Genomic DNA, 20,673 nt, shown 5'->3' with positions numbered 1-20,673 from the left:
GGGTGCCATATAAGATTAGTATCTTCCCGGAATAAGCGTGAAGTAAACAGCAGTTCCATGTAAAACTGCAAGGAACAATAGTTGTAAATGGTACTATTCAATATCATGAAATTGAAAATCCTGATTTTTGTTGACATCAAGGAACGTAAGAAGTAGAGTGTTCTGGAAGTATTAAAGAAGGGCAAATAAGAATAACCTACTTCTAAGACTAAAGGAAAGAGGGTCTAGAAAACTCCACCTCCTGAAATGGGCGGCCAAACAACTAATGTCCTCTAAAGTGGATCAAGTTTCAGTTGTTAATGATATTGATCAGGAACTTCCTGAATGTAGATGGAAAAAAAATTACACCTTTACTTTTACTACCCTCTAACTGAACTTCTTCTTTAATTATGAGAGTAGGCAAGATCCACGGTAGTAGTAATAATAATTTGTAGCTTTATAACCAAAAGAAATTAGATATTCCCAATAAATCACACTGTTGCAGATAACTCAAAGTATTATTTATGCTCATCACTATTTAAAAATTAGAGCAGTTGTGAAAATCTGCCACTGTATTATTTAATTAGTTAATAAAAGAATATACTAGTATATCTAAAAATGTTTTAAGAGCTGTGTTTCAATATAATTGATTTCCCTCATAATCCTACATATTTTACTTTTTATTGCTGAAGGCCACAGCCCAGTGGGGATGACGCATGGCATTTTTGCCAGAAGTAGTGGTTGAAAGGTGACGCCAGCAAGTTCTCGCAGAGTTCTCCTTGAGTTCCAGTTGAGCTCTCGAGGGGATTCCCGGAGAGTTCCAATTGGTTGGGAAAGTGCAGGAGGAGGGATATTTCCGGTTGCTGGTTCCTGGATGGTGTTGGGCAGAATTCCTGGGGAGCATGTGTGGAGTGTGCTGGTGGAGTTCAGAAATAAAGTTTGTTCCTGCTTTAGTGGCTCGTGATTTGTGCCCAGCCAGACTGCGGCATTTTATAAATATTAGTCTGAAAAGAGGGGCAAAGGCTGCCCCAGAGCAAGGTGACTAAAATGTTCAGAAAGAGGGACTATAGAAAAGTTTCAGGAACTGGATAGCAGTGGAAGAAAAGTGTCTATTCAAAGGGAATATATAGAGCTGTAGGGGAATACAGTTCAATGTAAGATTAAAAAACCAAGAGAAACGAAAATGTTAAGCAAAAAAAGCAAGCTTCGAACGGGGGCTGTAGCTCAATGGTAAAGCGCTTGCCTTGCAAGTGTAAGGCACTGGATTCAAGCCTGAATACCACATAAAAATAAATAAAGACACCATGTGTCCATCTACAACTAAAAAAATATTTTTTAAAAAAGCAGGCTGCAATACAAAATGCATGAAACCATCTGTATGAAACACCAAAAACAGGTATTTATGTAAATGGAGAGAAAGTTTTAGGATAATATATAAAAGTAGCAAGAGTGGTTAACAATGAAGAAGGAATAAATTAAGAACAAGCAAAAGGAGAAGAGGAAAGTTCACTTTTATGTATTGTTTGAATTTTGTGTTTACAGTAAGCATGTATTTCATTTAAAAAAAAAAAATCTAGTTACTTTTAGGGAAATTCCTTTTCTATTTCCCTGAGTGTACTGTGTGCTACTCTTGCAGGAAACTAAGGGGTAGGCCTCCAGACGTTACAGGAAGCTCAGAAATACAGTCTCTCCAAAGGTGGTACATGCCAGTAATCCCAGCTACTTAGGAAACTGAGGCAGGAGAATCACAAATTCAAGGCCCCCCTGATCAATTTAGGGAGACCCTGTCTCAAAATAAAACAAAAAAGGTTGTATATATAGCTCAGAGGCAGAACACTCTAAATTCAATCCCCAGTACTTTAAAAGAAAAGATAAAAAGAAAAAAGAAATATATATATATATATACACACACACACACACATACATACATACATATACATACACACACACACACTAGAAAGTGAGAAAGTAAGAACATGTGAGAGCAGTTTAGCTCCCTGGGAATACTCAGAAAGCAACCAGCCTTGAGTCAGCTCTTCAAAACACTGGACTTTTTTTCTATTGAGGTAAGCAGGAAATTAGAAACTTCCAGAGCTCTCTCCTTATGATTGAAATCTTGTCTGGGATGGGAAATTGCCAGTTAGGCCAAGGATTAACACCAAATGTTAAATGCTGTCAGTATTTCTCAAATTGAGCAACTACTACTGGTGTATATGAAGCCTATTGGTTTCTTCCTTTACCATGTATATAGCCACCTTACTGACCTCATTTATTAGTTTCCTAAACCTGTCAATTGATCCTCTTGTCTTTTCTAGGTAAACTGCATTCTTGGAAGGCAGCAAAGGCAAAAAGTACACATTTTATCTTCCTCTTCAAATATTTATACCTTTATATTCTTTAGATTCTTGTAGTCCAATCGCTAAAGCCTCCATCAGTAACGATAACCTTAAATGACCTCTTAGTATTGTTCCCTCTTTCAAGAAAAATATTTTTCCAGTTGTGTTTGCTTTATCAGTTAGATAGTTTTACTCTCTATCAAGTTAAGAAAAATTTCCTTATTTCCACAAGTCTAATCTACCAGAAACAGTTACTCAATTTCACCATTTTTTTTTCTTTTCTTTTTTGGTATTGGGGATTGACCCAGAGGCGCTTAACCACTGAGCCACATTCCCCAACCCTTTTTTATATTTTATTTAGAGACAGGGTTTTGAGGAGTTGCTTAGGACCTCGATAAATTGCTGAGGCTGGCTTTGAACTCACTATCTTTCTGAGTCACTGGGATTACTGTATGTACCACCACACCCAGCTCACTGAGTATTTTTTTAAATATATTTTGTTGTTGTTGTTGTTGTAGTCAGACACAATACTTTATTTTATTATTTATTTTTATGTGATGCTTAGGATTGAACCCAGCTAGCACATGCTAGGCAAGCGCACTACCTCTGAGCCATAACCCCAGCCCCTTGAATATTTTTTTTTTACCTCAAGTAAGATGGCCTCCCTCTTTATTAATATACTGTAAATGACACTACAGATTTCTGAAGGTCAAATCATCCCTTAAATCCTCCAGTTAATGTTATCCTATGGATTTTAATACACTGTTTAATTCAACTTGTAAATTTCACAATTAGTAACAACTAAGAATAGCCTATCTCTTTCTTTCTGTTCTTTTTCATTTTTTTTTTCCTCCTTCTTCTTTTGGTTCTATCCTTATCTGATTTTGTTAGCAGGGTTATAACTAGCCTCAAAGAACATCTCTTCTGCATTTTTCTTTGCTCTGGAAATTTGTGGAAGATAAGAATCACCAATTATTTTTAAAGTCTTGTAAAAACATCTGGCCTTTTAAAGGGTATATCTCTTGACAGTTTTTTTTCCCTACTTCTTCGCCAGCTACTGGGTTATAAAGCTTTTTCCCCTTCCTTCTGAAAATCCAGTCTTGGACAATGGTCCAAGATCATCCTAGAATACTAACAAAGGAAAGCAATGACATGTTTATAACAACATCACTCTTTTTTGGTACCCACTGAAGAGCTCTTCATATATAATTTAATAAAATATTGATTCAGTGCTGAAATTATAAATAGGAAATCTAAACTGAACCTCCCCTCAAAAAAAATTGTTTTTAGAAAAGAATTTGTGTAAAGCCTAGGAAATGTACAATTAAAAGTGCGTATCAGGGCTGGGGTAGTGGCTCAGTGGTACAGTGCTCGCCTGGCATGCATGAGGCACTGGGTCCAATCCTCAGCAGAACATAAAAATAAAATATTGTGTCCACTTAAAACTAAAAATTAATTTTTTTAAAAAAAAGCACACGTATCAGCTGGGCACCACAACGCATGCACGCCTGTAATCCTAGCCGCTGGGGAAGCTGAGGCAGGAGAATCATGAATTCAAAGCCAGCCTCAGTAAAAGCCAGGCACTAAGCAATCAGTGAGACCCTAAATAAATTGTCTCTAAATAAATTGCAAAATAGGGGTGGGGATGTAGCTCAGTGGTCAAGTGCCCCTGAGTTCAATCTCCAGTACTCCCCCCCCCAAAAAATGCACATATCATAATTACTGATAAGAATATTTGCTCAGATTATTTAGGAAATGTTCTTCCAAAGTTTCTTTTGCTACTTCACACACACACACAAAAAAAACAACTTATAAATAAAGAATGCACAGCTGCCTAGCAGATGTATAATTTCAGTGTTTAGATTGTATTCATTCTAGCTTCATTCTTCTAGAGGTTTTAGATTTTTATTTCCATCTGGTCTCTGGCTTCCCTCAATAGGTTCTACTTCCCCACATCTTATTCTATTTTAGTCCATTATTACAGGAAAAAAAAAAACACCAAATACGAAACATCTTAATTCTTTTGGGGGGTCGGAGGGGTTTACCAGAGACACTTAGACATGAAGCCACATCCCCAACTTTTTTTATTGAGATAAGCTCTCATTAAATTGCTGAGGCTGGCTTTGAATTTGCAATCTCCTGCCTCAGCCTCCTGAGCCACTGGGACTCCAGGAAGGCATGAGACACAGTACCCAGCTATCTTAACTTTTTTTTAAAGCTCAAAAGTTCCAAACATGAAATGAAAGAGGAACATATAGAAAACACACACACACACACGAACAACTAAAACAAGACAGCCACATTTTTAAAACTTTCTGTTTAGACAACACCCCTTAATTTCAGATTTCTTATATTTTGGGTTCAGACATTCAGGTATAAAGCATGAATCAAACTTGTGCTTTACTCGCCTTATTTCCTTAAATTCTTAAGTTATGGTAGAAACATTAAGTAGTAAGGTTTTCTTTATTTATTTTTGTTGCTGCTATTGTTGCTGCTTTTGTTTTAGGTACCAGAGATTTAACCCAGGGGTGCTTAACCACTGGGATACATTCCAGACCTTTTTGTTTTTTTATTTGAAAACAGAGTCTTGATAAGTTGCTTAGGGCCTCACTAAGCTGCTGATGCTGGCTTTGAACTTATGATCCTCCTGCCTCAGCCTCCTCAGTCACTCCTGAATACAAATGTGTGTCACAGTATCCTGCTCATTTTCATTTTTTGTGGCAGTACGTTTTATTGCTTTTTTCTTCTTTTTTCTCTCACAAGGTAGATTTTAAACACATTCTAAGACCATTACAAATAATATAATTATGTTATGCAAACATCTACTATTTTAAGAGTGATATTCATGGTAAAGATGCGTTTTTTTTTTTTAAATAAAGGCTTACCTGTGTAACCATAAGCAACCATATGCATATCTCAGGAATAACAAAAATATAAAGCACTAATTTTTTAAAAACTATATGAAGGGTTTGGGGAAATGTTTAAAATGCAACTGTAGACTCCTATAGCACAAGAATTAAAACCAAGAATCAATAAATGGGATGGACTCAAACTAAAAAATCTCTTCTCAGCAAAAGAAACAATCTGTGAAGTGAATAGAGAGCCTACATCTTGGGAGCAAATTTTTACCCCTCACATCAGACAAAGCACTAATCTCTGGGGTATATAAAGAACTCAAAAAGCTAAACAACAAAATAAATAAATAAATAAAGATAACTCAATCAATAAATAGGCCAAGGACATGAACAGACACTTCTCAGAAGAGGATATACAATCAATCAACAAATATATGAAAAAAGTTCATCATCTCTAGCAATTAGAGAAATGCAAATCAAAATTACTCTAAAATATCATCTCACTCCAGTCAGAATGGCAGCTATTATGAAGACAAACAACAATAAGTGTTGGCAAGGATGTGGGGGGAAAGGCACATTCATAAATTGCTGGTGGGACCTACAAATTGGTGCAGCCAATATGGAAAGCAGTGTGGAGATTCCTTGGAAAACTGGGAATGAAGCCAGCATTTAACCCAGCTATCCCTCTCCTCGGTCTATATCCAAAAGTCTTAAAAACAGCATACTACAGGGACACAGCCACATCAATGTTTGTAGCAGCACAATTCACAATAGCTAAACTGTAGAACCAACCAGATGCCCTTCAGGAGATGAATGGAGTTAAAAAATGTGGCATATATACACAATGGAATATTACTCAGCAATAAAAGAGTCCCCAAACTTTTCCACCTCTAAAAATAAATAAATAAATAAAATGCAACTGTATTCCACAACTGGACAACTAATAACTTGTAATACTCTTTATGTTGCAAAGAAAAAAAGCAGGCAAGGAAAAGAACATCAATCAAAAATTTACCTATGAGAGTTTTCTAATGCATTGAAATACTAAAACGTAGGAATTAAGTAATTTTTAAAAGTAGATCTTATCAGGCACCGTGGCGCACTCCTGTAATCCCAGCAGCTCAGGAGGTTGAGTCAGGAAGATCGAAAGTTCAAAGCCAGCCCCAGCAAATGCAAGACACTAAGCAACTCAGTGAGACCCTGTCTCTAAATAAAATACAAGATAAGGCTGGGGGTGTGGCTCAGTGGCCAAACACCCCTGAGTTCAAACCCTGGCATCAAAATAAATAAATAAATAAAATTTTTTTAAGTAAACCTATTTTAATGCATCAGACATCTTACCTGATACCTCAGATAACAAACACAAGCAATGAAGAGCAAGAATAAAAACAAGTAAAGAAAAATGCATGCGTGTGTGTAGATGCATCTTCATCTTAAAATTATACTACTCCATTTGAGAATATAATTGTGTGATTAAGAGCATGGACTCTAAAGTCAGTCTGCTTGGATTTGAATCCAAGTTCTGCCACTCACTAGCTTAACAATTTACTTAGCTTTTGCATCTTCATATTTGTGTGGGGGGGAGATCAGGGATTGGGGCACTCAACCACTGAGCCACATCCCTAGCCTTATTTTGTATTTTATTTAGAGATAGGGTCTCACTGAGTTGCTTAGTGCCTCACCATTGCTGAGGCTGGCTTTGAACTTGCAATCCTCCTGCCTCAGCCTTCTGAGCCGCTGGGATTACAAGTGTGCACCACAGCGCTTGGCTAAGGTTATATGCTATCTTAACAGGGAAATTTGAGGGGGAGAAAGAGCACTTACAAGAAATAAGTCACTTTTAGGAAAGATAAATGTACCTTTAGGAGAACAGACGGAAATACTGAGTTTTGTGATAACATCTGTACGGGAGGGATAATCTCATTGATGAGACTCAATCTCCCCTAGCTGCAAAACTCACAAGTAAGAGATTTCTGACAACTAAGGTTTATGACATTCCATGCCCTATGGAGGAGATTTATGACAACTGGGTTCTTGTAGAAAGCTGTGCCTTTAGCCAGATAAGGGAATTCAGAAATGAGCCTACTTGCAAATGCCTTTCGCTCAAAATAATTTTTATGCCATAGTACCATCTTCTGAACCCTTTGCCATCAACAGATACAAATATCTTACCTGGTACAAAGCATTTAGCAATATAAAACATCCTAGAATAGGGGCTGGAGTCATGGCTCAGTGGTACAGTGCTCACCTAGCACATGCGAGGAGCTGGGTTTGATCCTCAGCACCACATAAAAATAAATTAATTAATTAAATAAAGATGTCGTGTCCAACTACAACTAAGAAAAAATTTTTTAAAAAAATTCTAGAATAGGTGGTCAAGGTGGCATTTGACTAATCCCAGCAATTCAGGAGGCTGAGGCAGGAGGATCACAAATTTAAGGCCAGCCTGGGCAACTGAAAAGATACCTTGTCTCAAAATAAAAAATAAAAAGGGCTAGGGATTGTAGCTCAGTGGTAAAACAATCCTGGAGTCAATCTCCAGTAATTAAAAAAAAATATCCTAGGGCAAAATTTAGTTATAATAATTTGAAAGTATAAGACAACTTACACTTAAATTTTTCAAGTATTTTTAGCTAGGTGCAGTGGCCCATGACTGTAATCCCACCAACTGGGGGAGGCTGAGGTAGGATCTCGAGTTCAAAGCCAGCAATGGTGAGGCACTAAGCAACTCAGTGACACATTGTCTCTAAATAAAATACAAAATAAGGCTAGGGATGTGGCTCAGTTGGTTGAGGGTCCCTGAGTTCAATCCCTGGTACCCCTCCTCCCAAAAAAAAATTTTTTGAAGTATTTTTACAACAGCAAAGGAATATTACAACATAAATAAAAGTTTTCAGATGATAGACTGACAAAGATTAAAACAGACTGATAGATTCTACTGTGATGTATAATTAAAAAGAATAAATAAAAATAAATATATGTATGTAAATAGATGGCTATATGTTGTGGTGGGATGTGGGTACACACTCAAACACTGTTGGTTGGACTATAAATTGCTTAAAGATTTTGCAGGGCAGGCTGGCACTTTCTATCAAATCTGTATGGCTCCTCTGACAGTAAATGCATTTCTAAAAATTCATCCTGTAAAATAAAAAGTCTCACAAGGTACGTTCAAACACCACAGCACTGTCTGTAATACAAGAGGAAAAAACTGGAAACACTTTAATTATTCATCAAGAGGGGACTTGTCAATAAATTCAGTATATCCATAAAATGGAATACCATTCAGCTACCAAAAAGAATAACCAGGGGCTGGGATTGCAGCTCAGTGGTAGAGCGCTTGCCCGACATGTATAAGGCATTGGGTTTGATCATCAGCACCACATAAAAAATAAATAAATAAAAATAAAACAAAGGTATTGTGTACATCTATAACTAAAAATTTTTAAAAAAATAACAAAATTCAAATGTACTAACAAAAAATTCCTCTATACAGTCAATAAAAAGAGAAATAGAAAGATGCATAATATGACCCCACTTTTGGAGAGGGGGAGGGGAAGAGAATTAAAGAAAGTCAGGTAATGGAAAAGATTACACTAATCTCTGTACTTCTAACAATGGTAGAGAAGTGAGGGTGTTAAGGTAGGATTACAAAATACTTTCACTACTTCATACTATTACATTCTGTACTGTCTGAAGTTTCAATCACAAATATGTGTATCTTCTGTTAACAGAAAAAAAACAAAAGAGTTCTGTGGTTTTTGTTTTTTTGTTTTTTGGTACTGGGGATTAACACCCAGGGCTTTGAGCATGCTTGGCAAGCATTTTTTAATATTTATTTTTCTGTTATAATGAACACAATATCTTTATTTTATTTTTATATGGTGCTGAGGATGGAAACCATTGCCTCATGCTTGCTAGGCAAGTGCTCTACCTCTAAGCCACAACCCCAGCCCTGGCAAGCACTCTTTTACTGAGCTACATCCCCAGTCCTCTATGTTAATACACAGTAAGATAAACTATATTGGAGTTTCACCAAGCTTATTAGCATATGAAATGATTTAAGAAATTTGTGTTAAAGAAATATATTAATATATTAATCACATAGGCTAGGGGTGTAGCTCAGTGGTAGAATTCTTGTCTAGCATGCATCCCTTGAGTCTGATTCCCAGCACTGCAAAAAAAAAAAAAAAAAAAAAAAGTACAAGAAAAGCAAAAATATTACCTTCAAATAATGATGCAAAAGAGCTAACTTTCGGGCTTGGATCAGATGAGACGAGACAGAAGGTACAACACATTTTTTAAGCATTTTCATAAAAAAAGAACTAGAAGAAGGAAGGTTAAAGGTAGCACTAACCAAAATAATGTAAAATTTTGAATTTTCTATGGTCTCATTAAAGAGAGAGGTACTGGGAATAAAATTAAAATTACATTGTTTTACTGTGTGCACATAAAAATATGTAACAGTGAATGCGCTAATTAAAATATATGAATTTTTAAAAGAATCAAGTGATGGGCTGGGGTTATGGCTCAGCAGTAGAGTGCTCGCCTAGCACATGGGAGGCCCTGGGTTCGATCCTCAGTACCACATAAAAATAAATAAATAAAATAAAGGTATTATGTCCAAGTACAACTAAAACAATAAATATTTTTTTAAAAAAGAATCAAGTTAAATTAATTTTTAATAATTTCTTCAGTCCAATCTATCCAAAATAATATCATTTCAATATACAATCAACATTTTAAAAACATAGTGAGATACTTCACATTTTGAACTATCTTCAAAATCTAGTTGTAAATTACACATGCATATTCACCAAGTCCCTTTCACTTTTTAAAACAAAGAAACAACAAATGTTAAGTCTTTAACATTTCCTATCAGAAGCTTAATCCCAGCTACTTGGGAGACTGAGGCAATTTAGGGAAATCCTGTCTCAAAAACAGCTGGGGAGCCAGGCATGATGACTCATGTCTGTAATCCCAGCAGTTTAGGAAGCTGAGGCAGGAGGATTGCAGGTCCAAAGCCAGCCTCAGCAACTTGGTGAGGATGTAAGCAATCTAGTGAGACTCTGCCTCTAAATAAAATACAAAACAGGGCTGGGGATGTGGCTCAGTGGTTGAGTGCCACTGAATTCAATCCCCAGTACCAAAATAAAAACCTGAAAGTCTATACTCATATAACACTTCAGATACTTTACCTAATGCTAAAGAATAAAAATAATAATGATGATGTTCAGAAAAGGAGACAAACGGGGGCAGCGCAAAAGCACCATTGATTGTTAAGTCATTCCTTTTGTTATTTGAAAGGACTGCCAAAGCTGAAGAGTGACTTTTTTCAGCCAAAAATCTGAAATCCAATGATGTCATCAGGACAAAAAGCATTATATGACCTGCAATTTCAGCAACTAACTGCTTTGCACTGAGTAATGGGATTTTCTTTCTTTCTTTAGCAGAAAAATGATCTTGAAGTTCACCAAGTCCCTTTTGATTTTTTTTTTTTTTTTTTGGTACTGGGGATTGAACTCAGGGGTAATCAACCACTGAGCCACATTCCTAGCCCTATTTTGTATTTTATTTAGAGTCAGAATCTTACTGAGTTGCTTAGTGCCTCACTCTTGCTGAGGCTGGCTTTGAACTTGCGATCCTCCTGCCTCAGCCTCCGGAGCCTCTGGGATTACAAGTGTGTACCTCGGAGCCAGCCCCCTTTCACTTTTTAAGACAAAGAAACAGCAGAAATCTAAACAGGTTTTGTGTGGTATCCAAGATTACACTGCTACTTTGTGGTAGAACCAGTACTAGACTTTATTGGGAAAAAAAAAATTTTTAAAGCCAGAACTTAATCTTTTTGCTGCTGCTTTATAATTTTTCATAGTTCCCAAATTATCCAAAACAGACACATTTTTTAAAAGCAGGCAAAAGAATACAATGTTTGCTTTAAAAACTACTGAATACTTCCAGAAACATTTTCCCTCTGCTTTCTTGCCTAAGGTCTCATTTTGCTGGCTACTTTCTTATTTTTATTTAGTAAAGCCTTCCAAAGCACCCACATTCTAGACAATTCAGGTTCCTTCCCCTCATGGTATACTCACGTAAGATTCCCAGACTAGCCCCTCATAGGCCATAACCCAACTACAACTAGATAAATGTTTAACATCTATTTTTTTCTACCAAGGCCTTAAGTTGGTACTTTCTGGGGCTCTGGTTCTGGGCTCTTTGCTGACTAGGAATTCCTAATAAGAAGTCTGTAGAATATATATGAAATTGCACCAGAGAGTTTTACATGTGTATTTTCCTTCAGATTCTAAAGGAATGACCTTAAAATGCTAAGAACCAAAGGACAGATGATTTCAATTATTTAACTGATCAGAGCCATCTTTTTTTTCTTTGGGGAGACCATCACTTGTCCATCTCACATACTTTCATGAAGACTACCAACTGCAGGGTTTAATTTGATTATTTTATCCCTATATCTGACATATCCTTTTCCTCCTCCTTTCCCTACGCATAGCATACCCCTATCTATCCTCCTCCATAAATCAATAGGGAATTACATACAGCTAGAGCAAGTCAAGCTCCAAACTTGAGTAATACATATAACCAATCTGTACACTAAAAAATAATTAACAGAAGCATAAAAGTTTGCCAGGTGCAGTGGTACACACCTACAATTGCAGTTATTCAGGAAGATGAGGTAGGAAGATTATAAGTTCAGGAAATACCTAGCCAATTTGGTGAGACTCTGTCTCAAATTTAAAAAATAATAAGGAGGGCTGGGGGGATATAGCTCAAAGGCAGAAAGCTCCTGTATTTGATCCCAAATACCATAAAAAAAAAAAGTAGCGGGAGCATAAAATTTTAAAAGTAAAAGTACTGAAGTCCACAACATCAGAGAAAATAAAAGATACCCAAAAACAATTTCCTTATCAATGTCTATTCATTAGTCCTATTTAGCTGCTTAGGGGCTTACTAAGTCCACCCGGTGATGAATTATACTGATCATCTATCTCCTGAAGCCCCTAACTAGGGCTTTTTTTAAAAACCATTTCCGGATTTCTCCAGGCACATCGTTTTATTTTTTTGATTGTTTGCTTTGTTTTGTATCTTTTTTAAAAATGACAGTCTTGCAAGGCATGGTGGCACAGGTCTGTAATCCTAGAGACTCAAAAGGCTGAGGTAGGGCTGGGGATGTGGCTCAAGACATATCGCGCTCACCTGGCATGCACAGGGTGCTAGGTTCGATCCTCAACACCATATAAAAATAAGATAAAGTTATTGTGTCCAACTAAAAACTAAAAAATAAATATTTTTTTTTAAAAAAAAAAAGGCTAAGGCAAGAGGATCACAAGGTCAAGGCCAACCTCAGCAACTTAGTGAGACCCTGTCTCAAAATTAATTAATTAATTAATTAATTAATAGGCCTAGAGATGTGACTCAGTGGTTAATTGCCCCTGGGTTCAATCCCCAGTCCAAAAAAAAAAAAAAAAAACTGTGGGTCTTAAACATACTTGCTAAAAAAAATTGATACACAGAATTATGAACATTCAAACAAACACATTTCGTACTTACTTTTAAAAAAGTAAGTACAAGCTGGGCTCAATGGTGTAAGCATATAGTCTCAGGAACTTGGGAGGCTAAGGTAAGAGGATCACTGAAGTCCAGGAGTTTGGGCTCAGCCTGGGTAACATGGTAAGACTCTTGTCTCTTTAAATAAATACAGTAGACCCTTCAAACCTTAGGATTTAACAACTCATGAACCACTCACCAATTATGAATCAAAACTATTCAAGAAAATCTGTACTGATCACTACAGAATTTTTGGTCACTATTCCCTAAACAATACAGAACAACAACTACTTATACATCATTTATTAGGCTATATTAAGTATTAAGTATCATAAGTAATCTAGAGGGGGCTAGGGATATAGCTCAGTAGTAGAGTCCTTGTGTAGCATGTTCAAGGTCCTGGGTTTGATCCCCAGGGCCACAAAAAATAAATAACACAAGTAACCTAGAGATGACTAAGTATACAAAAAGATGTGTGCAGGTTATACGCAAATACTAGGTCATTTTGCATAACGGGACATGAGCATCCAAAAGATTTTGATAACCACCAGGTTCCTGGAACCAACCCCAAAGGAGGAACAATTATATATATATAATTGTTAATGATGATATATAAATACTGGATAGTCTTAAAAATGATCCATTCAATTGGTCATCACAATCCCCCACAATTCCCACTTTACAAAGTCTGTATCAATTAGAGAACTTGTAGTTCAGATAACAAGCAAAAGAAACCAGGGGCTGATGATTTAGCTCAGTGGTAGAGTGCTTGCCTAGCATGCACAGGCTCTGGGTTCTATCCCTAATATCCGCCTCCATACCCACCCACCCACCACACACATACACATACACATACACATACACATACACACACACACACACACACACACACACACGAAATGGAAGTACCTCCCAGTCACACAGGTCTCCTGAAAGACCTAATTCAAAAATAAATATTTCTCTGTACTGCCTGAAATTTCTCACTTGTTGAAGACATTTAACAAACATATTTAAAAATAACTTTTCATAGTAACAGCAGGGGTACAAATCACTTTCACATGAGTTTAAATTCTTTCTTTCCAACACCTACACTAAAGGAACAGGAAAGAAACTTTATTCATCAATTCTAAGATGGATAAATTTTAGCATCTCTGACATTGGGGTACACTTTACAACCAATGGCTTATAAGTGTCTTATAAGCATACAGTTGACATAATTCAATGCAATATAACATCTTTTTTTCTTTAACTGTTAGTTGTAGATAGACACAATGCCTTTATTTTATTTATTTACTTTTATGTGGTGCTGAGGACCAAACCCAGTGCCTCACTCACACGTGCTAGGCAAGCTCTGCCACTGAGCCACAACCCCAGCCCAACATTTAATCTTATAAATGTTAAAAAGATTGGACTGACAGGCTAAATATAGATCTCATGGCACTGAAAAGGCACTCTAAAAACAAAAAGTAGTAAAAGGTGGTAGAAGTAAAAGGAAAGAAAAGGGTTCCTACTTCAAAATTTAGCCTGGGAGGAAACCCATCTGCTTCTAAGATCCATAAGTCAAATCAGTACAGTTTAATAGCCACTGCTAGGACAGATAGGGGCCTTTCCCAATTTATTCATTTTAAAATGCAACAAAATCCATTACAGACCCAGCCTGTATCCCAATCTAGTAGTGGAACTAGTAACTGTATAAAAACTACCATAAAAGATTAAATGTCTCACAGAAGTACACACCTAACTTATATACATCATTGTATATACATCATGCTTCAAAAAAATTAAAACTTCTTTAAAAGACAAGTGCAATAAGAAAACACTAGGGAAAGAAAACTGCATGCCAAAAATTAAAAATAAAAAACTGTGTGGTACTCCAGGAGGGATTCCATCCAGAAGAAAAAAATTGTTAAAACTTAAGAGTTGCAATTCAATATGGAGCTTCAAAACTGGGTTAGACTTGGACATATGATAACTGGCCATATATGCAATCCACGTAGAAGGAACACTATAACCAATAGTCCAGGAGGAAAGTAAAAAAAGAACAGGTAAAAGAAGCAAAAAAGGAAAATAAGATCATATCATTATCCAAGCAGGATAAGAACCTGGATTAAAATGGGGTAGGGGGGTGTGAAAAGGGGGAAAGCACATGTAGTAGAAATAACACCTAAAAACCAAAACCAAATAACCTCAGATTTGAAAACTCAACAAATAAATTTCCGGAAAAAAATATGAAACACTAAATTCACACAAGAAATAAAAAATGTACATAAGGGTTAGGATTGTAGCTCAGTGGTAGAGCACCTGCCTAGCACGGGTGAGGCACTGAGTTCATTCCTCAGCACCACGTAAAAATAAATGAAAATAAAAGGTATATATAATGAAAAATTTTTAAAAACCTACATAAACAAATAGCTATTAAATAAATTGAAATGGTACTCAAAACCCTCTCCAGGAAAAAAGATAAAGGCCTGAATGGTCCTATAGGTGATGTCTGCCAAACTTTCAAAGAACAGATAATCCCAGTCCAAAACTCCTGAAAAAAAAAAAAAAAAAGAAGAAGAAAACTGCCCAACTTATTTTATAACTTTATTATAACTCTAATACCAACATGAATTAAGAATTTTGTCAGTTAGCAGGAATACAGAGTAGTTATAATATCATAAAATCAGAATCAAAAGATGGTGGCAGATTCAACAATATGTGATAGAATGGGAAAAAGGTTTGGATTTGGTATGACATCAACAAAAACAAGAAACACCAAAGAAGCCAAAAGGAAGAGTTAAGTTTCAACTAGAAACAACCAGGCCACATTATGCATAAAGCAAATGAAAAAATAGGACTCGTGCACAAGAGAAATTAAGAACAAAGATTTGAGAAATATTCAGACAAAAAGATCTGAATAATAATGGAGAGACTGGAGACAGAAAAGTGACCTGCAGAGTGAAACTTGGAAAACATGTAAATCAGAGGAAGTGAATATATTAAGAGGAAGTGACTAGGTTATAGTGCAGTGCATGCCTGTAATACCAGTGATTAGGGAGGCTGAGACAGGAGAATGGTGACTTTGAGGCCAGCTTCAGCAACTTGGTGAGGTCCTGTTAAAAATTTGTGTTAAAAAAAAAAGTTTTAAAGGGCTGGGGATGTAGCTCAGTGGAAGTGCTCCAGAGTTTAATCCCCAGTACCCCTCTCCCCCCCCCCAAAAAAAAAAAGGAAGGAGGAAGAAAGGGTGGCAGAAAAGGGAAAAACAAAGCTGCAGAAGCCCCCATTCACACCTAGTTAATTCTTACTCTTCCTTCACACTGTGCCAGGTTCTGAGGTAACATTTTAGGGAGGTGTTCCTATAATCTCCCAGCACCAGGTCAGATCCCAATTTTACCCTCTTTTTAACCTTTTATAATACTCTACACTTCAATTATAACAACAATTTTACTTAATTATAGAACTCATCCTTCAACATGTCAACATATGTCTCCCCCACTAGACATTAAGCTCCATGAGAGCAAGGGTCGTATCTGTAGTTGCACCCTTTTACCTTGTACAATATTTTAGAATACAGCAAGTATTTCTGAAATGAAATGTACAGAAGAATGAAAGCCAAGGAGAAACATTCAAAGAAGCAGAAGTTGGGCAGGCAAGGTAACTCAGTGGCAAAGTGCTTTCAATCCCCTGGGTTTGATCCCCAGAATCAGCATTATCAATTAAAAAAAAATGTGAAATGGATGTTAAATATATTTTACAAAAACTTCAGGGAGAGGACTGAATAAAGGTACTTAAATGTGTTGATTAGTTCCTAGTCAACAAAGGGTTAAGAAGTGGATAGATGGCCACCATGTCCAGGAGGAAAAGTAGACTACTCCTGGCAATCTCTACAGATGAGATTATGAATAACTGAATTTTAATTTTACTTCAATTTTGCTCTATTTTGCAACTTCTCTTTAATGGCCACGTATTACTTTTATAAGAAAAAAATTTAAATGTTAATGTGCTCTGAAAAGGAAAGCAGCAACAAGACAGCTTAAGGGAATAGAAAACTTCAGCAGAGGGTTTTGTAAATTTAAGAAATCTTAAGTATATCTGTACTTTTAAAAAACAAAGACAACAGAAAGGATAACTCATGCTCCATTTAGTAGGAAAATCAGGGAAAGATGAAACCAGGTGTTAACTTGCAAGAAGAACCAAAACAATCTCCAAGGAAAGAAGCTGATGAGAAGGAATCCAGAGGAGGACCTCCCACTAGACATCTCAATCTTTTTAGTAACGGGTGGGGAGAAGTGCAGAAAACTAAAAAGGTTTGAAATGGGCTCCTAGGAGAATGTGAAGAGGAAAAAAAAAAATAATAGAGTACTGGTTCTATTAAAAATAAATTCCAAATTTTAATCGGCCTTTCGTAAACAGCTCATTCCTAGATCAAAGAATCACCTATCTATTACTTTAAATTTTAAAAGCGAAATAATCCTGGTTCACGATCTATTTCAAAAACTGAAAAAAAGCATTGTGACCTTCTAATTTAATTCGAAGTTTAACTCCTCTCACAAGCAAATACAACCAAGGAGTTGTTTTGAACTCAAGCAACAAAACAGCGCGTTTCACGAATAACTGGAAAACACTATTATACCTAAAAGTACTTAAGGTTTGTTTAAAAAAAAAAGAAAGAAAGAAAAACTCCTGTGCCTCGACTCGACGTTCCCGAGTTCAAATCCCAGTTCATCCATCTAAATTATTTAATATCTTTGAGGCTCAGTTTCCTTCAAATGAGAAATACAACAGCCACGGATATAAAGTAAATGACGTTTTACGGGTGCCAAGTTCCTACTATGTACTCACAACGGTTTGCTAATTGTTTAAAAAAAAAAAAAACCTGCAGTGCTTAAACCTAATTAAAACATCCGAGCGCACGAAGGAGTACAAAACACAAGACCCTAACACACGGATATGATTTTTCTGCCCTGACGCAATCTCATTTTTTTTTTTTTCCTTGCCAAACCTTTCCACTGGGAGTCTGGAAAGAGTAAAAAGGTTACAAGCAATCCAGCAGAAAGTTTTCCGAAATTGAAGGGCAGAATCACAACAGACATGGCAGCGGAGGCCGCGCAGGACAACAGGTGAACCCACACGCAGCGACCTCGGAGAAAACCGGCACCTTCCAAGTTGGAGGGCGGGCTAGCAGCTCCTCCGGGCTCGACTACCACACTTTGTTCTCTCTCCGTTCTCACCGAAGCGTACCGAGAAGAACCCCGAATCCCGATCACGCAGCTCCGGGGCGGGGAGCTAAGCGCCTTTCCCATTTAAGGATTCCAGAAGCGTCCTCGGAGCGGCTTTCGCCCACATCGCCTTCCCAAACACGGCCTGTGACCCAGGGGTGGGACGGGAAACAAAAGAGGGCCCGGACCGCAGGACCCGACACGACCCAGGGCCAGGGGTCCGCGGAGGGGACTCGGGGCCCAGGGCGCGCCGAGGCCTCAACAGCCCGGCCGGGCCGCCCCTCACTCCAAACTTAGCCCGCGCCCGCGCCGGCCTCCCCGCCGCAGCCGGCCTCTCCCGGCGCGCACACGCACTTCCAGACAAGCCAACTCACCCGGACCCCCGGGAACTCATCCTCCAGCCCTCGGAGCGGAGCGAGTGTGGGGGCAGCGAGCCGCCGGGGCGCGGCGGGGGCCCGGCTCGGCCTCCGCCCTCGGCGTGCAGCGGCCCCGGCCCGGTCGCCCCTCGCGCGGCCGTGCGATCCTCGTCTCGCGCGGACCGACGCGCCGGAGCCCGAGCCTTCCTGCCCGCCCTCCTCCTTCTTCCCTCCTCCCTCCTCCTTCGCCCAGCCCGGCAGGCGGATTCCAATCTCGGCAGCCGTCGCCGCCAACACTCGCACGCGGGGGAGGGGCGGCGCGGGTACGGGGACCTGGGGGAGGGGCGGGCCTCCACGAGAGTCGGCTCCGCGCGCGCGCGCACTTGGAGGGCGCCCGCCAGCGCTGCGCGCACCCGAACGCAGGAGCCGGCCCCGCCCCGCCCCGCCCCGGACACGAAATGAACCGAGCTCGAGGCGGAAGGACCCGAAAGGCCCGCAGAGCTCGGCGCCCCGCTGCCGGGGAGGAGGGCCAGCCGCCGGCAAGGGGGCGCCGGGCTGCTGTGGGGAGGGGGGCCAGTCCTCCGCTCGGGCCCGTCGGCCCCTCGAGTAGAGCCAACCCCGCAGCCGCCGTGGCGGGGCCACTCTGAGGAAGCCTCATCAAGCAGACAACTCGGGGTGCCCACGACAGAGAGCCTCCCGGCCGGGGCTCCCATCACCCACTGTCCCCGCGGGTTCCTTCACGCCGACCCCCTCTGCTCCCGACTCGTACTCCCTTTGAGCTTCAGTCATCGGGTTTGAGAAATGAGCCTAATCGCTTAGAAGGCACCCAGTCACCAAGGTGGGGGAGGATTGCCCGGTCGTGGTAGTAGTTGCGACAAAGAAAAGAAAAATGTAGTTACACTGCATTCATTATTCTCCCACCCACCGCTCCCGGTTCTTGCTCTGGGCTCTCGGCCAACGTGCAGAGGCTCAGTTAGGGAGGTGGAGGTGCACAGGCTTAGAGGGAGCAGCAGGGAAAGCAGCGTTTCCTGGTCGATCCTTCAGCCCCGGAGGCCCGGGCCGCTCGGGTTGCTGTGATCTGTGAGCCGGTGAATTCCAAAGGCATAAGATAAGGAGCGGTGGGAGCCCAGCCGAACTGAAGTCAGCACACTATAAATATTGCCTTCATTTCTACCTTTGCCTCACTCGAGTGACCTCGTATACCCTCCAGCATCTCATTTCCTCCATTTGGAAAATGCAAATAATTGTCACTACACTGCCTCTTTTCTTCCATTTTCCCTGATTCTTTGTGCAAAATTCTGTTAAATGTATTCAGTGACCTGTACGTGAAGAAAAGGTTGGCCCCCTTTTAACCAATTGTGACTTTAATAGCCTCTTTCATAAGTTTTTCAACAAAAGTAATATGTTCAATTAGTTTGCTTTACATAGATAAGGTACCTTAAGTTTTCTTTAAAAATCACTTTCAAAACAGTAAAAAGGAAGAGGGAAGGAAAAGAATGTGCCAGGCACTGCTAATTACATTTACGTACAATCTTGCCTAAAGAAATGTTTGGATTCCACGGTATTTCCTTATATTCTGAGATAAGTGTTGAAATTCCCTTATATTCTTGTTTAAAGTTTTGTGTATTGGGGGGGGGGGTTTATTATTTCTCACTTTTCTCTTTTATCCACCTTTACCCTTCTTACCTGAGATACCCTCCATAATTATGAATTATTTTTTAGTTCTCTTTTCATCTCTGATCTTTTTTTTTTTCTGAGCTCTTTAGCAGTTTCAGGTTTGAGAGCCATGCATTATTGTATCTTGATATTCAGGAAGAATATGATACAAGATTCTTGACATCAACTAAAATTTGTCATTTTTCTCCAGTTTTCTACATATTATCTAGCTTTAACTTTAAGGAAAAGATTGGACTATTTTCTCAGCCATTCAGACTGATTGGCCAAAGATCATATGCTGAGCAATGTGTCATGACAGAAAAAAAAAAACATGGCAAGTGGGTTATTATGCCCTCTGCAGCCTAATTCAATTTTTTGACACAGGAATCAGTCTATAAAATAGCCAAGAATCTCAGGTTGGAACTTTAATGCATCAAGTTTCTGAAACATACAAATTGGTATTGCCTGGCTTGTGTTGTATGCCATTGAAATGGAAGTAAAAATGAGACATCAAATTTTAAGTCATGCTATCAATGCTTATCTACAAAAGGATCTCCTTTTAAAATACTTGGGAATGTTACTTGATATCCTTCTGCTTTCCTTAAAAAAGACCCAGCTAGAGTCAAGGCTTAGCATATCACAACAGGCAACCTACCCACTGAGAACTGAGCAGGGGCATGGTGTTCTCTGGTTCCTGGCATGTGTATGCATGCCAACCTGTTTCTCC

At 38.9% G+C, this 20,673-nt stretch overlaps 1 protein-coding gene across 4 annotated transcripts in view; it reads right to left on the bottom strand.

Moving 5' to 3' along the window:
• Positions 1 to 19,343, bottom strand: part of Bmpr1a (bone morphogenetic protein receptor type 1A) — a 131,125-nt gene extending 111,782 nt beyond the window's left edge. For 3 of the 4 annotated variants that reach the window (XM_026397021.2, XM_026397020.2, XM_026397025.2), the window contains exon 1: positions 18,309 to 18,436. The gene's annotated coding sequence lies outside the window, so the exon portion shown is untranslated. Of the gene's footprint in view, positions 1 to 18,308; positions 18,437 to 19,189 lie in introns of those variants that run through there. The other variant, XM_026397023.2, reaches the window with a different exon arrangement.
• Positions 19,344 to 20,673: the final 1,330 nt, after the last annotated feature.

This window comes from Urocitellus parryii, chromosome 5 (assembly GCF_045843805.1).
Source record: "Urocitellus parryii isolate mUroPar1 chromosome 5, mUroPar1.hap1, whole genome shotgun sequence".
Taxonomy (NCBI): domain Eukaryota; kingdom Metazoa; phylum Chordata; class Mammalia; order Rodentia; family Sciuridae; genus Urocitellus; species Urocitellus parryii.
This window is presented reverse-complemented; position numbering and strand designations above follow the sequence as displayed.